General features: G+C 37.6%; 1 long non-coding RNA gene across 1 annotated transcript in view; it reads left to right on the top strand.

Annotated features, from left to right (window-relative positions):
* LOC121659485 overlaps positions 1 to 24,439 on the top strand; it is a 124,316-nt gene that overhangs the window by 83,436 nt on the left and 16,441 nt on the right. The window contains exons 3-5 of the long non-coding RNA XR_006014346.1: positions 6,896 to 6,930; positions 12,722 to 12,773; positions 15,467 to 15,565. This is a non-coding gene — a long non-coding RNA (uncharacterized LOC121659485). The remainder of the gene's footprint in view (positions 1 to 6,895; positions 6,931 to 12,721; positions 12,774 to 15,466; positions 15,566 to 24,439) is intronic.

Below are 24,439 nucleotides of genomic sequence, written 5' to 3' on the forward strand. Positions count from 1 at the left end.
AGGAAAATTCAGAAAAGAAATTTGCCAGCATAGGCCTCATGTGAGATGAGAAGAGTGACTCAGACCAGCAGCTGTTGGGAAAGAACTTTGGCTCTGGCACTGACAAGTGGGACAAGAGTTTTTATTATTTTTCTGCTCAATTCCTTTTTGATACAGTAGAGTTGAGTTGAGTATTGGTTCTAGTTTAAACATCTCCTAAATCCTGCCTGAGAGCAAGGCATACAATCAGCTAGGTGTTGTTAAGAAAGATCAGAAAATACAAGCAGGAGTAGAAGCAGGAGGAGCAAAAACTGGGAAGAAATGAGGATGGGGAGAGAAAGTAAAGGAACGAAAACCTGAAGGTTTTTTTGTTTTTTTCCTGAAAAAGATGCTTGGCCAGGAAAATTTTCTGCTTATGATAATGAGTTCATGAAAATAAAACATCCCTTTCAAAATGGTGTTTTTGCATAGTATCAGCTGCATGTGAAAAAAAATAAAATGCATTTCTGAAACATCTGTAATCTCTTATAGAAATCTGTAATTTCAGATCTTGGTTTGTAACTTGTGATCTAAATCTTGGAAAAAAGATTTTTTAGAGACTCTGATTTTAACTTGGAAGAAACAATAGCAATTGGGAGGCTACACAAAAGAACCAGTGAGTAATGAAAGCTCTGGAGATAAGACAGTTCTATGATGGTCTTTATTGCCTAAACCACAAACTTACAGATACATGCAGTAACAAGAATGTGCTGAAGACATTAAGAGAAAATCTGAGAAGCACAATGAGACTGAAGTGGCAAGAGGCAGAATGCACTTGGGGTGGAAGATACTTTGTGGACAGAGCTGGTAGATCTGCAAGAAGCCAGTGAAAATGGCCACAGGCAAGGTTGATCATCCCTCTAAGGAAGCAGAGTAAGTACACATGCATTCTTTTCACTGTAATGCAGGTTTCTGCAGCACATCCTGCAGCAACACCTAGCTCCATTCAAGAGATATTAAGAGACTTCGGCAGTCACCAGCATTTATTTGTGGGAACTGCTCAAAAGACATTGAATGGATGGAATACGGGCCGGAACAAGAACAGAAAATTTACAAAACAGAGAACATATAAGTCTTTTGAAAAGGGTAGATCGACGGGTAGATGAGCTGGTGATAGGCTGGGACATCATGCTTCAAATTAGCTACTGTACATGAAATCCATTAGCACTTGCACCTACCAACATGGGATACAGATGTATCTTGTACTATGCCTTGCTCACATACACATTATTTTTTCTCTAGTGTTCCAAGGAAGACTTTCTATGTGCTCTGGTACAGATCCTTCATGACCACCCCAGAAGTGTCACCTAGTCCACTCTAACCCATTCAGTGTGATGTCCCCAGGCTGGCATACACCTCCAGGAGCAGTGTGACTGTGCCTGTGCCCCCTGTGCCTGTACTATCAAACCCTGCTGAGGGCAGGGCTGTACCATGGCAGTGCTCCCAGGCCTGTGGTGGCTCTTCACAGCACAGAATTGGCCCAAGCCAATGGACAAGCTCTGACAGAGCCAGCTTACGGCTCCCTAAAAACCCCTCTTGTACACATCCTCGCAGAAACACACATTTGTAAGCAAGCCTCAGTGGCAGGGGCAGGTGTTCATGAGCCAATTTTTGAAAGCAGCACTAAGTCTCTTAAATCCTATCTAGTCCTCAGGGGTTCTAGCATAAAGTGCTTTCAAGTCAGTTGTGCAAAATAAGCAGCAGTAAAAATCCTTGGCTGCATTTTCTTTTTGTTGTTATTTTAGTGACACTGAGGTGGATTGGGTTTTACAACTAGCTTCAGACAGAAAATACCTCCTTAGTATTTGGAATTTTTTTATTATTAAATATGCTTAGATGAAATGGAAATAAAATGTTGAACTTAGAATTCAAAAGAATAGTTAGTTTTGAAGTTCAGTTCACTAAAAATGTATATCCCTAAAGGACAGTATTTGCCTCGCTAACAAGTATGTATTTTAGTTTTTGTGTTGAATGAAATGTGATGAAATAAAGGTCTAGTAAATGAGTTTTGAATGCACTCTTCTGTCCTTGAAAGAACTGCTATTAAATAAAAATTGATGATTTTGTGTTTACAAATTCATTCTTGTAGTGCAAAATTTGCCTATGTAAACTTGTCCCAGGGCAGTCCATCTAAAAGATTATTCCTCCCATTCTGTGTTCCTGCCAGCATCCCTGAAAAAAATATACTGCTCATATCAATGTTTATGGAAACTTAATTTGATAAAAGTAAAAATGCAGGTTCTTTTCTCCAGGCTAATTTTATTTGGAGATTTTGCTGCCTTTGTTGCTGTGGAATACTGTAAACAGCTTGAGTAGTCCTGAAGAAATGAATGTGTCTATGCAACAATAAGAGTCTAATTAGGCTGAGTAACTGGGAGAGTATTTGGACCTTGAAAATTTGTCTTTTCAATCTACATCCATTTTGTTTCATCATTTTATTCGTGGCCAGAATTTTTTTTGACGTTTACATTAATGATTTCAAACCACAAACTTAGTTCAAATTCTTTGAAGTTAGTGAAATCTCTTCCATTTATTTCCACAGGATTTCATTTCATCCTACTGAAATATATGAAAGCATATAAAAAACTAAATGCGTTTTTTCTTTGAACTGGTCCTTTTTTTTGTGAATTCATTGCACTTTATAACAAAGGTAAGCCAAATTGGTATAACTTTGACCATTACCAGCTGAATCTCGTATTTGCTGGCACACAATTTTGGCAGGAACATAATTGAGTTTATAGGGAGTTTTACCAGTGCTTCCAAGAAGGCTAGGAATATAAAGACTACAGACGAGCTTTTGGTCATGGTGTTTATAGGGATCTCCTTTCATCTGATGAAAGTACTATAAAACAGATCTGGAGCTTTGTTTCTTTTTCTTCTCTTCAGCTCAGGCGTACAGTAATTATGAGGTATTTTCCTTGAGAGGTTCCATTATTGACATGCATTATTTGCAATAATTAGTCTTTTTACTTACAATAATATTGAATAAAAATTAAAAAAAATGAATGAGCCCTACAGATAATGTTATGAAGTATGGCCAAACACTGATGTTTGCCTTCTCATAAAGGGGAATGTACATGCGTGCATTCACTGAGTTTGATAATTATACTCATGACATAATTACAAACAGAACATGCTGCACCTCATTGCTGAATTCCTATGTAAATTTTAGTAATGACTCACTTACTAAAGAAGCAAGCTCTTTGAAGTACATAAAGAAGTACATATCAGATTCAACTTGTCCACTGAATCTTTGAAATGATTCAAAAGGTCAAGCTTTTATGCAGGCTTCTTTCTTACAAAACAATTAAGTAAAATATACAAGCAACAGATACTTGTTTTTAGTGCTTGTTTCATTGGGTCATGCAATGTGAGATGGGTTTTTTTTGAGAAAGAAAATTAGTGTGTGGTCTGCTATCTGAAAACAGTAAAATAATCTATTGCAGAAAAGCACAACAGTTTTCAATTTAAAAGAAGAAAGGGCTTTCCTATGTACTTTTGGCCTCCCTTATTAAGCTTACTAAAAAATTATAAACTTCTTTAGAATTCTAAAGATAAATATTAAACAGTGCAACAGGGACACTGATGCCCTCAGCTTGTTACCAAAAAAGGAATTTCTATAGAACATTGTTGATTTCATCCTTTTAAAAAAAACATGCTAAGACTCCTAGGTTACATGCAAATTAATGCTGAATATATGTTTAGTCAAAAATAATACAAGAAAAGACAATGACTGTGACTATTCACATTATCAAGTTCTATTCTGTTCAAAGGCAGATAGGTACCTTAGACAATATATGCCGATATGTATGTCAATCCAAGGCAAACCTAGTGTAATCTATACATAGTTTTGGTTTAAAATTCTGAGATGCCTTGAAACACAGCATGAAGGAGTCTTCATATTTTTCCTACTCTAGCTGAAAAATTATTCTTGAAGGACTACCAATGAACATCAAAATAACATCAAATGTCTTTGATGTTATTGCCCTGAATTCAGAGATTGGCACTTTGCTAAAGCTGCAGAAATTCTGCTCTCTGAAAGTCTGCCCAGTGACTTACATACAGCTGGTTGGCATTTTTCTCCTGCTTTTCTATCCCATTACAACCGGGCACTCATCAAAAAGGTGGGGTTTTTTCCTATAAAAATTAATTGATTAATTTCATCACTTACTGCTTTGCCCATTTCTCTGCCCTTTTTAGAATTCAGGTGTCAAGAGCATAGGTTTGATGAGTGAAGAGCTGACCAGTGCTCCCCGGCCCCCCAAAGTGCCTCTGCCAGCTGTGACCAGATCTCAGGCAGCAGCCACAAGGACAGGTGACTCAGTATAGTTGCTCTCTCATACTTGCAGGGTTAAACTTGTTTCTCTCCAGTTTCCTCTTGGGCTTGAAAAATACATTGGTTTGCTGGTTTGGGGCAATGTAGACCCTGTGAACTCTTCATTGAGCCCACTATTCTATCTCTAACAATAACCATTCCTGATGAAATAGGACAGGATAAGGTCTTCCGGCAACTTGATGGTTCTTCCTTGAGCCTCCCTGAACTCTTATGTTTCCCCTGGCACAATAAAAGTATCTTGGGGGAATAAAACAGTAGCCATAAACAGATGCCTAGGGAAGACTAAGAATAGAGCAAACTTATAGGATATTTCTTCTTAACAGTTTTCCCACCTCCAGACATTTTCAGCTAAGAATTCCTGGGCCTACTATGACTTATATGATTGGTAACCCAAAAAAATCTCTCTCTTCCAAGACTTGTCTCCCCTTGAACTATGTTGAAATTTTTGCACCTGCAAAACTCTTTAGTGAGGAAGCTGACTGAATGTTTCTCTGTTGCTTGAAGAACCACACCAATTTGTTTGCTTTGAACCTGGTTTCTTTTAGCTCCATTTGACCATCAGTTTTTCCTTGACTGGGAGAGATCATGGAGTCAACCTCCCTCCATCCTCTCAGTGCCGCACACGATTTGGTTGACGCCGTCACTTCTCCTCTGAGCCAGCTGTGAAAGGTCCTTAGCTGTTCCCTCTGTGGAAGCAGCCCTAGATCTCCCCTTTAAGAACTTCTCTGTTTCTCCCTTGAGCAGGGTCATGTCCTTCTAGTGCTGCCCAATAAGATATACTCTTTTAGCTGTTCCTTCTTCTTTTAAACAAACTCCCTGATCTTGACATGGTTGTCTTTGAAGCTAAGCATGGCTGTGGTGGATCTGTAGAGAAGCCCACTGGGAACCTCATGCCCACTTTTACAGAGCAGCACTTCTGAAAACAGATTTTTGAACATGACCCTGGATATAGTTTGGCACCAAGCTAAGGATGCTACTTCCTCTTGAGCACTCAATCAGCAACCATAGAGAGAACCTAAACATTTTAACTCTGCTTCATGCTCCCCTGTGACATTTGCCCAGTTAGGATGGGGGTAATTGAAGTAATACAATAAGGTTGTTTTTTCTGCCCTTGCTGCCTCCTTGACCTGATCTGTCTCTACACGTTGCAGTCAGTGCTGCTGTCCTGATTGGGCTGTCAATGATATAGACCCAGCACTGTATTCTCCCTGCTGAGGCCCTGGATTTCGATCTGTACAGATTTCGTGTTCCACACAGATGAATCTGTACAAACTCTATCAAAGCAGCCAGGGCAGTAATTTGATTTGACTTTAAGCTCTCCTTAGCATATAGTATTAAGCTGCCCCTGGCACAGTTCCATCTAACTTTCATAACGTATTGTCCTGTTGATTGCACCCTTTCTCTAAAATTTCTCCAACCAGTGCTTTCACTGGAAGCCAAATGCCTTCTTTTCTAGATTCCTTCTACCATTTGTGTAACTGAATATGCTGCCGTTTCAGGTTCTTTCTTGGCATTGAATTAAAATAACAATCTGTTTGTTTTCCATTTCCCATTTCATGAGTTTCTGAGTTGCCAGTGGCCTGATTAGAACAGGACTAGGATAAAAGCCAATGTATTTTGGCAATCAGTGAATTCTGGTGTGAAAATATACCTTGCCAAGACCAGAACCTAAGCATACACAACTGTACGGATCCAGGCTTCCTGCCACAAATCTCAGAGTTTGTGAAGCCTAGTATACCTGGCAGTGAGCAAGGCACCCAATTCAATTTAAAATGACTGACTGCACAATCACAATTAAGATATGCAATTTAGCATAAAATAAGGCAAACTAGCATGAAACAACAGATTTGAATTTGTAATGGGATCATAGGAATTAATTCACCCTAAGAAAAAAAAATTATGCTTGAAGAATAACTAAGCAAAAAATTTTAAAGAGAAAGCCCTTAACAAGCTTCAGCAGAAAACAAACAATTTGAAAACACTTTGGCAAGGGATCCAAGTTAGAGAGATTCTAATGTAAGGAAATGCAAAGGTATCAGGTGCAATAGACTTCAGATGCAATATTAATTCTTTTGGAGAATATTGTTTTGTCCAGGATTTAAGTACAACGCTGGTCAAAGTAAAGGCACCCATGGAAACTTGCAGGTAAAATTAACAGCAACAGAGAGAAGAATATTTGACTTTCTGCTTTGCAGTCAAACTTGCCAGCAGTGCAGCTCTGTACATTACCTAAATGGGCTAATAAGGATCAACATGTAAAATCCTGAAGCTCATAATCAGTTTGTAATGAATCAGATCTCAGCTGAACTCAGAGAGCCTTCTGCTGGAATATACGCTTGGGTGTTTTCTTTACAGAGAAGATTTTACTGCTAGAGATGCAAAGACTGGGGGTTTTTTTGGTTTGGTTTTTTTTTTTTTTTTTTTTTTTTTTTTTTTTTTTTTTGTGGCAGAAATGGAGGCCTCAGTTGTGGCTTCCAGTCCTCAGTGTCCTCCTTTCCAATCCACTGTTCTGTGATTGATTTCTATCCATTATTGTTCCAGGGTGCTAAGAGTTGCAAAAAGGATTTCTAGGAGTGGTAAGTGTTTGCTTAGCTCTATCTCCCTGTGGTTAATATGATCTTTAAAATTTAAAAAATGAAAATTTCTTGAAAAGTTAAGATTTTTGAAAATCCAAATTTACAATAGGAAAGAATTCTGCCAGGCTTCCTAGATATTACAGGTCACTCTTTGGGAGTAAAATAATAAAATATTTTTTCATATATACCTTAGATATAGATGATCTTGCCACAGTTCAGGTAGATGGAATAGAGAACTTTGATGTCTCTTGATTTTTTGCTATTTGGTTTTTTCTTTGTTCACAATTTCTGCTTTATGCTCCTTTCAGTCTCCAGCTTTGCCTTTTGGCAGGACAACAGTCACTTGTCACATTTCTAAGTGTTACATTAGGGAAAAAAAGGGATAACTTCGTGGGGTGATAGATTATTGCAGGGTTTCCTTTTCTAGATTTAAAGAGATTATATTCCTGCAGGCTAGCTAACCAAAACAGAAAGACAAAGTAAAATAAGGCAGAAGATGATACAGGAGTGAAGCAGTTGCCATCTGTTGATTTTAAACTCTCTCTGGCTGCTGTTCAGCTAACTGGATAGGAAATACCACAATTTACCCTCATTGTGATGAATTTTTGAGGGCTTTGTACACTAGGCCTTCATCTGTCTAAGATTAAAGCAATATATTCAATTCATTTTTTCACAGAAAGAAAGAAGCTACTGTTACACAAAGTAGTCTGCCTTATCTGGAAAAGCCTGAATTTTGAGTTTTCCCTAATCCTTAGCATATCAGATAGTGACAGGCTGTGAGTGGCCTAACATTATTCTGTGATCCTCCCTGGGAACTGAAAACTTTAATTCTTTCCTAATGTTTTGACTGACACGGGAATCATAGCCTAATTTCTACTAGAATGTATGTGTTAGACTTTAGATGTTACATGAGGATCAGCACATGCAAAGTGAACCACCGGAGTGGGCAGTAACTTTAATCTGAACATTGCTCCCATGTTTAAAGTGAAATGTGACCATGAAAAGGAAAAGAAAACAAAAAGACAAACAAAACCTTCAAAGTGTTTTGCAGCTAGGAAAACCCTGACCCAGATATCACAAAGATGGAGACAGGTCAGGTAATTCTTAGATTTGCTGCTTTTAACCTCAGCCTCTAACCAGTAGTGTTTCATTCAGAGCAAGTAAATTCTCATATGAGAGAAAAGGTTTTTTGGTTTGAGCAGGCTCCAGCTATTAGTGTGGCAGCTGCAGAAAGCAGGTTGCTCTGCCTAGGAAACAAGACAGGTATAGTATCTATTGAAACAAATAACTACTATTCCAAATCCCAACAGAAGGTGGGATTTAGGGAAATGTGGTATCTCACACCTCCAATAGTCCAGTATGCCTTCCAACCATCATCAGCATGCTCTCTTCCCCTTCTTTTATACAGTCATACATGGAGGCCTTAGCCTTCAGGACATTTCCAATCCAAATCCTTCACAAGTTTGAGGCGCTCTTGTGCAAATTGAAACACATTAGCTCAGTAGGTTAGACAGACCACCATAAAAGATCTTTTCTTGTCAATCAAATAAGCTCTTGTTAAGGTAACAATATATTTCCACATCTCCTGATAGATACCTTTGAGACCTTGGTCTCAGGAACTGTGTGTTACGTATAGTTATAGAATGGTTTTGCGCAAACACTGTTATACAACTTCTACCAGGAAGTCACAGTCATTAAAGAGAGGAAAATATTTACACTTTGATAGTGTTGAAGATAAAGGGAGGAAAGCAACAGAGAGGGTGTACTGCATATACAGTGTCACTCTGTTCCATGCAGTTGCCAGGAAATATTTCACTGACTTCACTCAGGCCAGGATTTCATCTCAAGTTCATCTATGACAAGAAGGGAGGCTTAACTAAATAAATGTGAAACACTGGGGTTGTGTTTCTATATAAGCCTCCTGAGAATGGAGGAGGATTCAAAACAGATCTGAGAGTTTTGCAACCTCTCACCTCTGGAACTGTGTTGCCTAAGAGAGTATGAATTCTTAACTTTCTTCATCTCTCTAAGAGCAGACAGTGTCTGTGCTGTTTCTTTTCTTCTTTACAGTTCTTGTTTCTGAGCTCTGGCTTTCCTTCCTCCCATCTGTCACAATCTTTATACAAATATAGAACTAGGGAAATGAGAGGGCAATTGTTATTATATTTTTATGTACTGCACTTACTGTATTTAACTGACTTTACAAATGCTAGGTATCTTATTTCACTGGCTTCAATTCGTATGGAAGATGAAATGTGCTCAGTCACTGGCTCTGAAGCAGTGCTTAAAACCAAGACTACTCACAGAAGCTGAAATTAAACTAACAGTCTCCTTTTTTTACATTTAGTAGCATTGAAACATTAATGATCCCTTTGTTGTAAAAAGGGTAGGCATAATAAAATGAAATGAATAGGATATGAAATGTGGCCCTCAAATGTGAATTCATCCACAACATGCATCATCAGGTTGCTCTGGAAATGGTGATGTGAGTCAGATGAAGGAGTCACTAGGTACATGACTTGTAATTTAAATTAACGATCTTCAAAAAGCAGAAATTAATTTAAGGAAAACAGACCCACAGAGCATCAGTGATTTGGAAGGCAATTTTAGTCACTGTTGACATTGAACAGCATCACTCATACTGATTCCAATCTATGTTTACTATTGTTTCATTTCTCGCCAAAATTCGAAATCTATTATCCTGGCATCCCAAAACTCGGAAGCTGTTAATGCAATTGGAAGAGAAAAAATAAACAGAAAGAAATAAAAAAACCCTGCTCAACCCTCTAAATATCTGGGTTGATATTGTCACTTTAATGACAAAATTACAAGTGTCTAAAAATTTAAGCATTTTGTGAGAGAAAATATCACCAACTATTGCTATACATTTTTCCTAAAAGGTAACAGCTGCAGGATTCTTTTTCAACATGCTTCTATAATAATAACTTTTAAAAAATGAAACCAATGTTTACTCAACATGTGCATTTCTGAAGAAAGAGAAGCTCGGGAAGGTTTTCATAAATGCTCATCATACATAATGTGAAATATTAAGAATCATTTCCTGAAACTGTTTTACAAATCTATGAGACAATTTTGAGAAATAGTCCTTCACTCTTCTTTCTACACTTCTCTTATTGCTGACACGGGCAGGCAATGATTCTTTAACAGCAGATGAAGGACTGTGGGGTTTTTTTTAATAACTGCACTGAAGATGTTTGTGTGTTTAGGGGATAGAAGAAGATGATGAACCTTTTAAATCTTACTTCGCATTCCAGCTTCAACTTGAGATTAGACAGCAGCAGAAGCAGACAAATCTTGAGTAACTGTTTGGGGCTGCAGGGCTCAGCACAAAGACAAAACATTTCATCCCCACTTATCTCCATATGAAACACAAAATACAAATAGGGGAATGTGTAGCTTTAGAATATATAACATCAGTTGGGTGCTCAGGGTGGAGGGGAAGAAATACATAGTTACATTAAGAATATTGCAAGATTAAAAATCACAGCATCTGCAGATTTTACATGCAATTAGCAAAGAAAAGGTAATATAGATACTGGCTAAAGAATGCACTTGTGAAATCTTTTTTCTCCTCAAATTACATTATCCTTAAACAGAATATGCTGAGAGTATTTTGAACCATACAAGGAAAAGTTAGCTGAGATTTCATAAGATCCTAAATTTCATGGCATTGGTAAATCACATGAATATATTTCTCAGAATGATGTATTTATAGCAGTAGATGAAAACTACAATAATACTGGTTATTTTAAAGTTATTTTAGGAGCTAACACAGTTTACAGCAGTGGAGGGAACAGGGAGACACTTTCACAGAGGAAAGAAAATTTTTGAGAACACAAACCATAAATTCAGATGCCAGCATTTGTCCCGTTCATTATGTTCTTTTCACTGATGTACAAAAACATGTGCCAATTGCCTAAGACCATGAGTACAGTAACATGAAAGATAAATCAGCTCTCAAGAAAAATAGCTACATAAGGATTCCCTTCTTACCAACTCTCTTTCAAGTACTGCTGCAAATTCAAAACACTGAGACAGTCTCCACTCCCAGATGTACAGTCTGTGTCATTGTTGAACCACTTGATGTCATTAATCATGGAATAGAACAATCAATCAATCAAATAATCAGAGAATGATTTGGTTAGAAGAGTTCTTAAAGGCCATCTAGTTCCAAATCCTCTGCCATGAGCAGGGCACCTTCCACTAGACCAGGTTGCTCAAAACCCCGGCCAGCCTGGCCTTGAACACTTCCAGGAGTGGGCCATCCACAGCTCCAAGATTACTGAGCAGGTGTTTTTTTCTAATGTGTGTAGAAAGACAGAGGTCTTCCTTGCTATACACCTGTCTAAAAGAGATGAAAAACTTTCTACAAGTAAAAAGACACTACACACATCATCACCTAACCTGTTAAATAAAAGAGTTGGCCTTTTAGAGTTAAACAGAACAAGTACTGATAGTCCCTTCTCACAGCACCAGCTTTTAACTGAATGCTATTCTGATGTTTAATTGTTTAGGATTGCAATAGGAAAGGTATACTCCTATAACTGTAAAGCAAATGCATCAGTTCTTCAAGAGGACTTGTTCTTTTTTTCCTGACATTAAAGCATGAAATCCTGGCCCATTTGAGCCCATAAAAATTTGGCTAATTATTTCAACAGAGCCAGACATAAAGGCTTCTCTTACATCCTTTAATCAAAGCAATGTGATCTGTTGGAAGTGATCAAAGTCCATATGAGCTGTATTCACTGATGTTAAGTCTTCTGATTTGTTGTCACAATTGAAACTCACCAAAATGCAATGGCTTTAAGATTTGTTTTACTGGCAATTGCTTTACTTCTCCCTCTAGTAGAGCTTCTTCCTCTATGTGCATATAGATTTATAATGGATATAAATCTGAATAAGGGACATGCAGCCGTACGAGAAGATTTAGTTGATGCATAGTACTATTTAAAGCCAAATGGTATGGCCAGTTGAACACAGACTTGGGGAAAAATTTGAGCTGGTTTTTCTTTTTTTTTGTGGTGAGTGTTGGTCTCTAACCAGCTCATTGTGACCAAAAATAAATCCAAAATAGTCTATTCTAATTGCTTTAATTTTATTCTCATTATATAAAAAGTATAAATTATCCCATTTATGATACTCATGAAAAATTTCCTCTGTTATTTTGACACAAGAAAGCTAAATTCTGTTAATGTTAACTGAAGGTGTATAAGGAATTCAGCATTGCTGCCTGCTACAGCTGTGGTTTTGATCCAGCAAGTTAACAGAAAAAAACCTGTGATCTGCTTTTGTTATTAATCTGCTGAGTTGCTTTAGCATTCACCTAAAGCATGAGATATGTCAGAGTAACCTTCTCAGAGGTTCACAGAAACACAGAACAGAGTAATTCCACCTCAGAAAATAAATTATCCAGGTTTTAAGAAGTGAACTATTTGGATTATTTGAATTTGAATTCTTGCTGATGTCTACTGACTCAACTTTATCATTGACTCATTCAGTAAAATACCAGAAATGTTTCAATGGGTAAAGGCATATTGTAAAGAAAAACATAGCAAGTATCCATAGAACCAGAAAAATCATGCAGCATTTCTTTGGATGTTAAACAAAGCTTAGAAGAACAAATGCCTCTCTTTGAGCACTAACTGTAGCCTCCCAATGCGTAAGGAACAGAAAATACTATACCTACTGTAGCATGATATTTTGCTGTACAAAATCAAGGAAATTTAAATTCTTTGCAATGGTAACAGGGATTTTCTTTTTGGTTTCCTAGGAAACAAAGTGGCCTAGACTCCTCCTGTGCCAAGAAGCAACTGGGACATCAGGTCAAAGGCTTAATTAAATTTCATGTGAATTACTCAGCAGTAAAAACCAGTTAGCCTGCTCAGGAAAGATGATGCTTCTTATGTCAATCAAAAAAGCACTTGGGTGGAAAAACTTCCACAATTAAAAGACAAACACAAAAATAATAATCACAACAAAAAAGCCCTGTGATGTAAGTGTGTCTGCTTTATAATTTAAGGAGCTAAATATCATCAATATTTCAAACCCTTAACTCTTTCTTGAAACTGATCTTTGCTGCCTGTTTCCTAACATCAGTAGAAATGACTTGTGAACATGAAGAGGAGACAGCTCCACACTTTCATATGATATATACCATGGTCATGAAGTTCAACAAAACAAGTCTTAGGTGCATCATTAAAATTCATCTTCGTGCTGTCAGATGAAACAGAGTGTGTAACAGACTTCACAGTAAACTCTTTAAAACAACCAAAGTATTATCTTGAAACGTCTCAGGGGACCTAATTTTTGCAAAATATACAGAAAGGAGCAAAGACAGCCGCTCAACAGACACCTCTGCTCATAGTTTGCAAGCTGGCTTCTGGATGCTCCTCTTCACCAAACACATTTTGAGTACTAAAAGCTACCCTTGAATGGCAGCTCCTCCATGCAGGCTGCCTTACCTGGACTTCTAAAGCCATCAGCTTTATCGTTCTTTACTTTGTGCCATGGTTTGTACAAGCAGCAGAGCAGAACTTGTGACCCCAAATCTGTTACTGTTTCACTGCTGAAATAGGGTTAAAGCCAGTGGTTCTATCCCAAATTTTGACACATAAATCAGATAAGGTTTTGGCATCACCTCCTAATTTTCTTGTGTGTGAAGTATCCCTGTGACAGTAAAGCTTAACAGTTTGCATTAATAGCAGATCAGCGTAACAGATAGTGTAAAACCCACATAAACTACACATGAATACCATGCAGATACACCGACTCTTTGCAGATCAGATTCCTTTCCTGTCAAAGTTACATTTAAGTGGTCACAATTTTAGGCAGACTTCTTTGTACATAAAATGTAAAACATTTGTGGGTGCGTATGGAAAAACTTAATACTCTGCTTGTTTTTAAAGAAATAAGTAGAAAAATGTGGGGGAAACACCAAAAAATATTGGAATAAATATCTTTCTTACTGACTGAACTTCTCGGTGAAGCCATAATATCTAATTTTGAGGGTATCATCTGTTGGCAAAGAAATAACTGTCATATCACCATTTCTGTAGCATGACTTCATTGGCAGACTGGAAAAGAACAGCCAGATGGATTGCAGAAAAAGAGCCTTCTTTAATTAATGAATATTTTTAACAACTAACACCCCCAAAAGACACAAATAACATTTCTGATAAATAAAATTGTTGAAATATTATTAGTTCTATCTTTAGAAGCCTTCTCCTACATATACATCCTTCTATATTAAGCAAAATTCATTATTTTGGAAAAAGAATTTAGATTAATTTCACATCTGAGAAGGGATTATTAGAATAGACCAAATGTAATATAAAATTTCTGCAGTTCCAGTTCCTGACCTACATATGGCTGTTATGTCAGTTGTTATTGGATTCATTTTCCCCAGATTTCTCTTCAGTTTGTAGCACCCTACTCACTAGGGATTAATATTTTACTAGGGAATTCATTTGTTCTTGAGACTGAATATCAAATTTAATTCCAAGTTGTGAATTTTAGACTTGGCAATAACATGTAACAAGAAGATTCTCTGACAGGACAGCCATTCTTTTATGATTAGCTTTTTAAATATTTTCATTGCTAATAGAATCTGACTTAGCATTTTAGTCTTTCGAACACTAAGCCCAGGATTCTCAGGAAACGTTTGAAAATAATGAGGTGAACACTGTATGTCTAAGGCATGTATTGCTTTTAAGTGTATGTGCAAAATGCATTCATCTTCATTGCTTTAAGAAATGATAACAGAAAATGCAGGCCCACCACTGAAAGAAGAAAGAGTACAGACAACTTATGATCCAGGGAAGGATGAGGTACTTAATGTCACTTTTTTCAGTCTTCATAATGAAGCATTTCTGTCAACCATTATAATAAGGCTTAGCTGTGACCATCAATATAAGTAAGATAATAAGAAAAATTGAGGGTTTGGTAATTAAATCAGAATCCCATATAAATCCCATATGACCAACAGCAATAAATTTAATATAAACAAGTAAGCTAATAGGCATTGGGGAGTTTGTAGAAGAGAAATCCGTGGTTGCCAGAGTCAAACTGAGAACCATATGCAGGTTTAAATACAAATGTTTTATGGAATGTTCCATTTCATTCCAAATCTCAAAAAGAACAGTCATCCTCATACAGGCCAGAATTATGAAAGAAATAATTTTTAGGACAGTAAGATTTTTCAGACTGAATACCCTGATGAAATTAACTTCAGAAAAACACCAGAAGAGCATTTCAGCCACCAGGCATTATTTTTAAGAGTTCACATAGATGAAATTTAAAGGCAATGGGAAAAAAAGTAAATACAACAAATATAAATATCTTATAAGACACAAGGTTGGCAGAAAAGAAACTATTTTAAATACAATCTCCAGTAAAAAAAAAAAAAAAAATCAGTTCTTTTTTATAGGATTGCAGAACATACAAGGCTATTTAAACTAACCAGTATATTTTTTTCAGGAAAGTTGACACAAGATTTTTCCTGTTTCTGCTTTTACAGGTGAACATACCTTCAAATGCATTCAGCATGCTTCTCTTCTTTCCATTCACCTGACAAAAAGATGCAGTTCATATTGACACACGTTTTGAAGAGCTATTGGTAACAATCTTCCTTTTATTTTACTGGCTTTACTGAAGTCTGCTTTTCTGCTAAAGAAATTGCAGTACCAATATCATGATATTCCAACTGTTCAGTCAATTCCATTTTGTTTGCACTGTTGATTCAGCTTACATGAATGAGATGAAGACATTTGCTTTTTTATTATATTTTTATGCAATATATTTTTTTCCTTTCAGATGGCTTAAAGTGGTTAATATTTACAGAATATCTGCAGAAGTTAGAGCAAAATTGCTCATGTTTGTGGTCACTGATAAATTTGCTACAAAAAATATGCAAATTTTTTTACAGGTTACATCATCACTGTAAGAGCAGAGCTCTGATTTTTTGGGTACTTGTGTTTTCAAAGGTTTGAGAATTGAATCCTGACTTGATGCTTCCATTAGTCAAATGGCTTGCTTTCCACAACGATATAGCTTTACTACTCAGGACAATATTAAAATAGTCCTGGAAATAGACACTATGATTTGCACTCAGTAAGGAGAGGCACAGAATTTACATGCACCAATTGACTGAATTCAGAGCTTTCACCATAAAAAGAAATTCATACAAAAGTATCTCAGTTTCAAACCACAGTGGTATATAATAAATTATCATACCCTCTAACCTCCCACCTGTGTTCTGCACACTAATCCCTTTCTGCAGTGAATGCATTTAAAAGTCTGAAGCAGTTCCAAATGAAAGTTATTATAATATTTTCTAGGGTCCTAGTCAAGAAATAGCTCTGATGAGAGAGCAAATTTAAACATCAGTTGGTAAGGTTTTTTGGTTTTTTCTTCTGGGATTTTTTTTGTGATTCAATAGCTTGTGGTCATGTTTTTCAGCAGTTGTACACTGTATTTAATTGTGATTTCTGAAATATTCCCATTTTTCACAGTGCAAAAATCAAGAAAGAAGTTATTTAGAAACACCTTTCTGTATGTACGCCATCAGTAATGGTTACACTTCAGGAAAACATAATTAATGTCAAGGAGTTTACCTGTACATAGTTTATATTTTCCTTCCTATACCTGCAGTGAAGGGAGGCTGCTTTGCATCACATACAGCATGAAAGCTGGAATACCTCTGATGGAATTGCAGCAGTGTCTGTTAAGCCTGTGTGTGCCTGACTCGTGTTGATGCAGAGGCTGATTTCCATATGGACATATACAAATGTGAGTGTTGAAATGCAGAGCTGAAAGACCAAACCCTTATGCTCTGCAGATGCAGGCAGGGTTCAAATGCCTGCATACCTTTTTCCAACACTTTCTCTTCAGTTACTTTAGTAGCTTACAACTTCCAGTTAAGTGAGCAGAACAGTTATATGAGTGGTGGTAGACTGTGACCTTTAAAACTAAAGCAGTTCTGAGTAATATAGGAAAAAATATACTGATTTATCCTTAGCTTCTGGTTTCAACCTCAGGTTTCTTGAAGAACCTTCATGTTCTTCTGGGTGCTTTGAGCTGCTAACATGGCCAAGTTACTAACACTTTTTCATAACCCCTCTCACTGAGTAAATTACCCTACAAAAAATTATCCTACAAAAATGTCTTTCTGCCTTGGAATTCTCCTGTCTTAATCCCTGGTGCCATCTTTGGAAATGCCTGCAGATGTGAGCAAATGATGGTTCTGGAAGATGCCATAGACCAATCTACATCCTTCAGTGTGGTTTTTATTTCATATATGTCTTTTTGTGGTATACACCTGTCACATGCTCATGCTTGAGAACACCAAAGTAAAGAGTCCCATGGGTGTTTCCATAATTACAGACTTGCAATATGTTTTCTAGAGGCTACATTTCTGTGAATTGCAAAATCATTCTAAAAGGTACATGTTCTAAAAACTGGATTTTGAGAATTCTTTAATCTCTAGTTCACACAGAGAGCTCACAGAGAACAGTAATTCTGGAACACCAATTCAGAATTTCATCTTAGCAAAAAGACAAGCCCTTGATATATCTGTTTAGTTACTCGTAAAATCATTATAGAACAATAGAAGTATCTATAAATTAGCCATATTAAAGTCTCTGCCAAGAATATCTTTGCATGGGATAAAGCCCTGCCTTCGAACTGTTCCAATGGAAGTCCTGCTGATTGTAATGGAACGTCGTGCAGTTGCCTGAAAACCCTTACAGCTCTGAGGCTAATGTTTTATTTGGTATTCTCAAAGCAAGCTAATAAGTCTAGGTCTGTGACTGCATGTATAGATGGAAAGTTGAAGTAATCAAAGGCTAAAGGCAAATGCCCTCACAAATATGAGGAAGAGATGGAAATTGGTACTGAACCGTTTGGATCATGGTCTAGCTAGAGATTCATGCTCTAAAAGCATCCAACATATCACAACTAGCTGCCACTTCCAAAAATGAAAACATAGTTTTGATCAAGAAAATATACATGCTAATAGTTAAAAATTTAGCATGCAATTAACTCAGTTGGCTTCAGTGGGTTACTATAAATTATGTTCATTCCTAAGGTTTTTGTTTGCTTGTTTCAGAAGAACTGGGATAGGAATAAATGAAATCATCCTTTGGGTTGCTCTCAGTCATACAATGACTCACCTGCTGAGCTGATAACAGAACTGTCTCTGCTGGATCTGTATTGCTTTCCCTATGTTTCTGGCACCAGGCTCGCTGCTAGCTCAGTATGATCTGCAAACTTAACATCACCATCTGCTACCACTCAAGTGGTACAACTCTTTCCCAGCATTCCTGATGTTTGATGTGCCAAAAGCAGAGATTTTAGAATTTCTCAGTGCTTTGAAATAAGAAAGTGCTAAACTACATCAGTTTTATGTCCATTCTGGTCTTAGCACTTGCATAACCTGAGCTGGATTTTGGAGATCTCTGATCCTATAGAAACTTTAAAAAAAAAAAATCAGGATGCAGAAGTCATTCTGGGAATGTATGTTTATGGTGTATGTTTGTGGTGATTGTCACAAGACATACCCCTCATGTATTCCTGCTGACTCCAGCACAGCAGAAAGATAAAAAGGAAACAGAGTTGACTTAAATCATAAGAAACAGTTAATGACATCCCTGCCAATCTTGAATGGGAACAGTTGATGTAAACACAGAGGACTTTGGCAGGAATGTTAGCATTGGTAAAAAAACTTACAAGAAAATGCCATCCACAGAAAGGTGGAATAAATTGCAGGTAAGCCTGTCTGAAAGAAAATTTACAAGGACTAAATTTCCACTTAAACCTACCCATGTGCCAAGTCAGAGAGGCTGCAAGAACAGAAGAGGATTTTGAAGACAAAACTATAATAATCATAAACTGATTTTCTTTGTTCCATGTCTATACCTACTCCTGTCCCACATGTTGACGACAGTGAAGGGGATAGTGAGTGAAGGCTGTTGACAAAACTGTGTGAGGAAGGGAATATGGAAACACATTTATATCCTCTAACAAGTGCAAGACCATCCCATTTATGCTCTTAACACATCTCTAAATAAGTTTCCAGAGACTTTTTCTACAGTCTCTTCAATCTGATGGGGAAACAAAGCAAAATGGAAAATCCTACAGTGATACAATATTTTTAAGTTACAAGGACAAGACCCTGAGAAACACAGTCTAATGTCAAGGCCCTTCTCCAGGTGAGGGACTGGACCAGATGACATCCAGTAGTCCTTCCTATGACTCTAATCAGCAAGTAGTGTATTGTTTTATCTTACTACCAAAGAAACATGCCCTGGGAAGGGACATTTTTTGCTTGAATGTTCATACATTGACAAGAAGAGTGGGAAGTTACTATGCTGGCTATGAATATGGGTGTGAGACCCAATGAGACAAAATGACTGCTGAAACCAGTATTGTGTTCTTCCAGCAGATGATAAAGAAGGGTATAAGAATGGATCAAGCAGCCAATGATACTTCCTATTCCTGGTATTCAAGTATCATAATATAAATGATAAAGTGAAATAGCAGAAATAATAAATAAAAGATTTTCCTCTGTTTTCAGATAGCTCATTATTTCACACTCAAGAATAAAAGAAGTAAAAAAGCATTTCAATGAATTTTTCTTGATGGCATCCCTCATATTCGTTTGTTCCGTATGTACTGCTGTGGACAGCATACAGTGGCAAGAGATGACCTCCCATTTGCTTTGTCCTGTGTCCCAGTTTACAAATAGCTGCCAAAAAGCAGGGTAATCTGCACCTGAGTGTGCCAAGGTTGGAGGAATTGTTTGTAGTACAGGGCAAGACAGGCGAAAGAAGAATCGCCTAGCCAAGCCTCCCAAAAAAGTAAAAATAAGATTTCTTTTGGAATTTGGATGAGAAAAGTAGTGGCTATGGCAGTGCAGGAAGCTACTGAAAAATTGTTGGCTTGACAGCAAACTGAATGGAGGGAAAAACACTTTCCCTCACATGGGAGGTGCTGGGCAGAGAGAAAATTGACTGTTATTCCTTCCTTTTTATTCTGCTGTTCCTGCCTAGTACATTTGTGTTTTCTATTTAAGAACAGTTAATCCTCCCTAGCATGCTGAAAATACGTTTGGTGTTCTTGACAGACTCATTTTAATTAAACCATACAGAAAGTCGACCTCCTGACTGCTTGATCTGAGGTATCATATTCCCTGTTACCTGAGAAGAACCCACACGATTTAGACACCAAGAAATGAACATCTGGACCTAGAAATAAAATCCTGCCCTATGCCTGGATCTAGTTCTATTGAGATGAATATAAGACTTTGTAGGTTCTGGGGTTCAGTCGGGAGATCTCTATAAGCAGATCTTGGGACATGCGGTTTATTGCAAAGGGCGTGGGTATAGGGGCACTGCTTAGAGCTGCAGCTGGCAGCTCTGAGCAGGCCCAAGAGAGCAAGAGAGTAAGCAGGTAAGAGAGAGAGAGAGTGAGAGCAAAGAGAGTGAAGAAGAAGTGATGAGAATAGAATGGAATGGAATGGAATGCTGAAGTCCTGGTTACAATACAATAAATCATCTTCTGTACTGAATATTCTAATTGTCACTAACCAATCTAATACAAGACACAAATCCTATAGCATTTACATACAGCCTATAAGAGTTCTTATATTACCATAGAGTGTTACATCTTAACTTCTAAAAACTACTCTTTGGACCCCTTCTGCTGAGCTAGTAGGGTCTGCTCTGACCCTTGGACCTGCCTGCAAGCAGAGGGCATTGTTCAATCAAGAGGGGATTATCTTCAGTGGCCATACCATTGTTTTCTAGTTGTTCAGTAACTAAGACTTGGTATCTCAAAGGTGGCCTTCATTTCAATGTTGCCTGTAGTTTTCATATTCCCAAAATCTTTTGTCAGGCAATCATATTTATAAGGCTTTCCTGTTTCATCTTCCCCAACAAGACTTACATTACAATTATCCCTTCAGATCTGGAAAGCACCTGTAGGGCTTTGGATAAGGTCTAAAATTAAAACAACTACCCCATCTTCAAATATTTTCACAAACTGGAAGAACGTTGGCTGACATATTCCAGGGGCCCAGGAGAATGAATTGTGCATTTGGAAATATATCTGTTTTGCTTGCTTTATGTACCCTCCCCGAGGGAACAGATCCTCTCTGTAGGTTCTTCTGGCTTCCTCCAGATGCTATAGAAATCCCTGAAATAGTGGATTTCTTCCCACAGCTTGTTCAGTGTCAAATCTTTCTTCCGAGAAATAATTTTACATGAAATGTTTCAGAAAAAGAATTTTTAGGTAAAATTTTTCCCTTTCCCAACTGAGCCTCCCAGACCCAACTGGTTTTTCTGCAGGATCTAACAAAATACATAAGAATTGTCAAAAGACATTTGGACAAACATTACAGGACCTCAGCAGATCTATTAATATTCATAAGTCGACATTTCTGGCAAACATCTTGGGTCTGGGAAGCCCTGTCACAACCATTTCAATCCCTTTACAGAGAGCCAAAGAACCAGTCCCATGCCATTACCCATTGCTCAATGTAGTGTGCAGCTGGAGCTGGAGCTGAGGTCCCTTTCTGGGGATTCAGAGTGTGACAAAATTGCTGCTGGGCCCACTCTGCTAAACAGCACACATTCAGCAGGGCAAGTGCTGATCTCTGTGGATTTGCTTTGTTGGAATCAAACATGCATATGCCCATATAGAAGTGAAAGCTACAGCCTTCTGAAGTCAGTGGGAGTCCTCCCACTCTTTCCAGGAAGTTTTAGAGCTGTTTCAATAGCTTGCTAACCTGTTTTGAGAAAACATGCACGCAAACATCATAATTTCTGCCCTGGGCTTTGCAGGTGCATTCTTCTGCTCAATGTGACATTTCTTGTGTATAGCACAGATTCCTCAGGTTCCTACCCTTATATTTTTTCTAGTATTCAGCTCAAAAAAGACCTAAAATGAGATCATGTTTTTTAGCTACTTCTTTTAGACAAAAGATTAAAATAATCATCAAATCAGTTTGAGCTCCGGGAAATCTGAGGCTGTTTTTGACTCCTGACCATCAAAAACTCATCCTGAATTATATCCACACAGCCATGTTATGAGAGAGAGGCAGATGAATTAATAAAGATGTGTTCAAAAATTAGCCTTTTATTATAAAGATCAAGCAAGAGGAAATTGCCAAATAGATCTCTTACTGTATCTTCTGAGTTGTGAATTTTTAACTCATTTTGGTAGATATCTCTGGTTCTTTACAGCCACAACTATTGTCTTCAGTATTATATTTGCACAGAACTACACAACTCAATGGTTTACAGAAAGGGAGAATGGACAGAAAGTTGATGTGCAGTTCTGTGCTTTTAAGGCTTCAACTGATCACAGATGCAGCAGATAACACAGTGATTTACCTGTGTGAACCTTGTCAGCCCTGTGAAGCTTATAATTATTCAAATTAGAGAAGTTTATGGAGTTTGCAGGAAGAAAAAATTGCATGAGAGCATTTTTGTTTTCCTCATATTTACTGATAACCCAAATTTTGTCATGTCTAGATTCTTCAACATCGAAATTAAGTGGAAAATACAGTTTGGCAGCTCACTAATGGTTTTGCCATTTGCAAGAAAAGTGGCTCTAGGTAGGAAAAAAAATGGTGTTAATAGTTAATGTTCAGCATGCTCAGCAAACCAATTTGGCTTTCAAGTCTGGCATGGCTGGTTTCATATTATACTGATGGATTTTTTGCAGCTAGAACCAGTGCTATTGAACATTTAATTTTCCTGTGTTTCATAAATATATTATGCTTTTCCATTTTCTATAGTGATAAAGAATAGTATGATTATTTTCAATATTTTGAAAATTTACATCTATTTCTTATTAAATTACCAAAGGATAGTTCATGTTTCGTTTTAACGAAACATAAAGTCTTTGGAGAAAATGCACATTGGAATGGTCATTTTCCTATATGCATTGTACTTTCAATGCCTTGGATCTCAAAATAGCAAAATGTTATTAAACATTTGTATGTTTCTATTGCAATGGAAAAACTGCAAGGATTGGAGTTCTGTTTGGAACTACTGTTTGTGCACAAGGATTTAATAAACAGTAGCTAAGAAGTAAAGGACAGAGTGATCCATACAGAGAAACCAGTAGATCTTTTTTGCAGCACTCAGAATAACTTGGCTAGCTTTATTCAAGAAAGAGAGGAATTATTCCTGCAAAGTAATTCTTCTATGAGTGCTGTGGCACTTTGCTTGCAGCAAGAGACCTTGGGGTAGACAGTCTGTTGGAGGATAGGGATGGGCAAAACTGCTGCTCCTGAAGAAAATCCAGGCAGCTCTGCTTTAAGTGCTGCTCCTGCTTGGGAGATGCACTTCCATTTTGCTGCTCATGGGTGTTTCTTTGGTGACAAAGGTGAATCCTGAGCTATAAAGCTGGCAACCCGGGGCAACCACAGAGAAAAAAGGACAGCTGATAAACAGGGAAACCTGCTGAACCAGTACCTCAGGGAAAGTAAGAGATGCTATCATCAATGGTTCCACAGCAAAAAAAAGGTTCTGAAAGTCAGGTTTTGGCAAATAGACACAAATACTCTTAAAAGAGGTAAGTCTGTGTTCTCAGACACCTTGAATTAAAAAATTCCTTCTCTGTAGGGCTTTGAGGACATAAATACCATCAGGTAATCACTTTTATACAGGTGGGGTTTTTTTTTCAGATTCTTGGAAGGGGTGCTTTGGCAAGATCTGACAAGCTGTCTGCAAAGCCAAACACTAGAAACTAAACTTTAAAAGGAAAACATTTCCGTGAAAGAAAGTTTTGACACTCAGTCAAAAAGTTGGAGAGCAGCCAGCGTTTTATACCCTACCTAAGTAAAAATACAAACACAAAGTCCTGTTCAGGAATTTGACTGAGATTGCTCTGAGACCTCCTTCTAAGGCCATCAGGCCCTATATAAAATGCAGTTGTCATTTTCCTAATAGTACTGGAGTGCACTGATCCTTATAATGACTCTATCATTTACCATGGTAGAGGAAAATCTGAGTTTGGTTCTCTGTTATCCTAAAAATTTCTCCTCCTCATAGGACTAGGATAGGGGGAAGAGAGATCATACCTGTTGAAACTATGAGTGTGACAGACAGCATAGCCCTGCAAGCTTATGTGTAAGGGCAAGAGTGGACAAAAGAGGTCCTGGCTTCCTGCTCCAGCTGCGTAAATTTAATCTGCAAGAATTGACTTGAGAAAACATCAGCTCTATTTAATTTTTTAATCACAGAATCACAGAATATGCCAAGTTGGAAGGGACCAACAAGGATCATCAAAGTCCAGTTTCTGGCCCTGCACAGAACAATCCCCGAGAGTCACACAATGAGCCCGAGAGCATTGTCCAAACACTCCTTCTGTCAGGCTTGGTGCAGTGAACACTTCCCTGGGGAGCCTGTTCCAGTGCCCAACCACCCTCTGGGTGAAGAAACTTCTAATATCCAACCTAAACCTCCCCTGACTCAGCTTCAGG

The sequence above is a fragment of the Corvus kubaryi genome, unplaced genomic scaffold (assembly GCF_017639235.1).
Source record: "Corvus kubaryi isolate FWS band 111438036 unplaced genomic scaffold, C.kubaryi_AGA036_p1.0 137, whole genome shotgun sequence".
Classification (NCBI taxonomy): domain Eukaryota; kingdom Metazoa; phylum Chordata; class Aves; order Passeriformes; family Corvidae; genus Corvus; species Corvus kubaryi.